Source organism: Osmia lignaria, unplaced genomic scaffold, assembly GCF_051020975.1.
Source record: "Osmia lignaria lignaria isolate PbOS001 unplaced genomic scaffold, iyOsmLign1 scaffold0035, whole genome shotgun sequence".
Taxonomy (NCBI): domain Eukaryota; kingdom Metazoa; phylum Arthropoda; class Insecta; order Hymenoptera; family Megachilidae; genus Osmia; species Osmia lignaria.
This window is the reverse complement of record NW_027478176.1, coordinates 1,235,001-1,237,500: the sequence shown is the minus strand read 5'-3', so window position 1 is coordinate 1,237,500 and position 2,500 is coordinate 1,235,001. Positions and strand designations below refer to the sequence as shown.

Genomic DNA, 2,500 nt, shown 5'->3' with positions numbered 1-2,500 from the left:
CACCTAGATAGTTAAGAATTTCATCCGGTCTAGTGTCTGGTATTGGTTCCCCATTAACATTTAAACCCGGGTTTTGGATGTACCAGGTTTTATTTTTACTAACAATTTCAAACGCAGAGCACTTGCTTGCAGCAATATTCATACCAAGTCTAATTAAATACTTGCTCAGAACTTGTACTTGTTTTTCTGCTTCCTTTTTATTTTCCGCTAATAGAACCATATCATCTGCAAATGCTAAAATTGATATGTTATTATTTCCTATTTTAATGCCTTTTGTTTGTTGATTTATATGGTTTATTATTGGGTCTATTATTAAGTTAAATATTAATGGCGATAAGGGGTCACCCTGTTTAACTCCCCTGTTAACTGCGATATTTATTTCACTATTTTTTGTTTTTATTTTAGTCTCGCATGCAATGTAAGCTTTCCTTATATATTGAGCCATTCTACGTGGGACACCTTTTAACTTTAGGCAATCCTCAATTGCACTATGAGGCACCGTGTCGAATGCTTTAGCAATATCGACCACCGTAATTATACCACCTTTTTGTTGCTTCATTTGCGCTATAGAAGCCCCGAGTAATGCAACATTTTGTTTGCAACCATCTTCTTTGGTGAAGCCTTTTTGTCGCAATGATTGTTCAATCTTTACTCGAAGTCTATTATCTATCATAGCCGAAAATATTCTGCTAACTATGGAGCCAATCGTAAGTGGCCGCCAGTTTTTAATATCTTTCGGGTCTTTATTCGGTTTTGGTATCAAAACGGTTCTATTTATTCGCCAGCATTTAGGATAGTATTGTTTTAATATTAATAGATTATACAAGTTCGCCAATACTTGCACTGCTCCTTTCCTCCGCAAATGTAATTTCCGAAGACCATCAACACCCGGCGCTGTGTTAGCTTTTATTTTTTTCATTTTCTCAATAATATTTTCATCAGTTATCGGGGGATATATTTCATTTATTGGTATAGTGGGTGCCCTTATTAGATCTTTTAATCTAGGGAGGCCTTCGTCAGAGCCCGTAACTCCCCATAATTCTGAATAACATTTCTCTATCTCTTCCTTGGCAGGTAATTCAGTGCAATTAGTGTTCGTATTTTTTTTATTATTTTCTATACTTATATCTAATACTGCCATATCAACTAATTTTTTAGGACATTTCTTATATAATTCTTGGAATCGTGCGTATCTGTATTTGTTAAATCTATTTCTTTCATTAACTCTGTCTCTATCAATTTTGTTATTATTATTTCCTGGTTTTTTAGGTCTCTCATTGTGTTTATCTCTTTTCCTGTAATTATTCAATCGTTGGTTATTTCTTCTATTGCAGGTATCATCGGTTTCCTCGTCGTTCTTCTGCTCTTCCTCATCCTGCTGACTTTTCAACGTATTTGTAAGTATTTTAATAATTTTCTCTATTTCGTTATTATCATTTTCATTAACCTCTTGATTTTCTATGCATGCAATTTCTTTTATTCTATCATTTATTACTAGCAGTTCCGGGTTATCTGGTGGAGGACTCGATTGTATACTTTCTTTTAGACGTTCCTTCCATGTTTGTTCATTTTCTTCTTCTTCTAGTTGTGCGTTGTCTTCCTCATTCGGTGGATTTTCATCTAACTCAAGAGAATTCTCGGGCCCAGCTTCAATCCGAGTTTCTACTGTCGTAACATCAGGGGTAAGTATTCTTCTCTTATCGCTTATTTGTTTTAAGGTTTTATTTGGCATGTATTTTATGATTTCGGCGTTTATCTGTTTCACATTTTTGAACCTTTCATTCAGTACGCGTAATAGGGCAGTCTCTTCGTCTGTCCATACTGGGCACCTCCTCTTTTTTTTTGTTCCAGGAGCGGTTGCTTTGGCCCGCGCCTCGTTCCTCACACCCGGGTGTCTATGTCTTTCATGCGTAGATAGGCCTCTCTTAGTATCGAAGCTTGCATCACAACTGCCACATTTGTACTCTTTCTGTACTGACTGCACTACGCCTTTGCATTTTGGTATATGACATTTTAGTGCCTGTGGTCTAACATACTCTTTTCTACAATAGTGACAGCACCATTTAATTTTCAGGCGGGAATGCGCTGTTTGTGCATGCTTAAGAAAATCTTTATCATTCAGGAAATGTTTTTGTTGCCCAACATCACCACAAACCGAGCAAATAATAGTATTGCTTAGTGGCAGTATTATGATTTGTTCATTCTCATTATCATTGGACGTGCCTGGTTCATCATCAAAGACCCTCCTGTCCGTAGCGGAATATTCCGCCACAGGGGTTCCAGGGTCAGGAGCCCCTGCGTCCGAGGCTTCGTCGCTTTCGCTCTCCATTTTTTTTTTTTTTAGGTAATTGTGTACCCATAACATAAATAATTCCATTTTACATACCCAATCATATCCTTGTCATTGCCATGTCGTAACCATTAATCCATCCGGACGCCTTTACCCCGTTTGCTGCCTAGTATAAGACTAGGTCCCAGCGGGCACCACGAGGAGGTGGGG

The 2,500-nt window shown here is 37.7% G+C and overlaps 1 pseudogene; it reads right to left on the bottom strand.

The window, feature by feature from the left end:
• LOC143306740 (large subunit ribosomal RNA) overlaps positions 1 to 2,500 on the bottom strand; it is an 8,648-nt pseudogene that overhangs the window by 3,156 nt on the left and 2,992 nt on the right.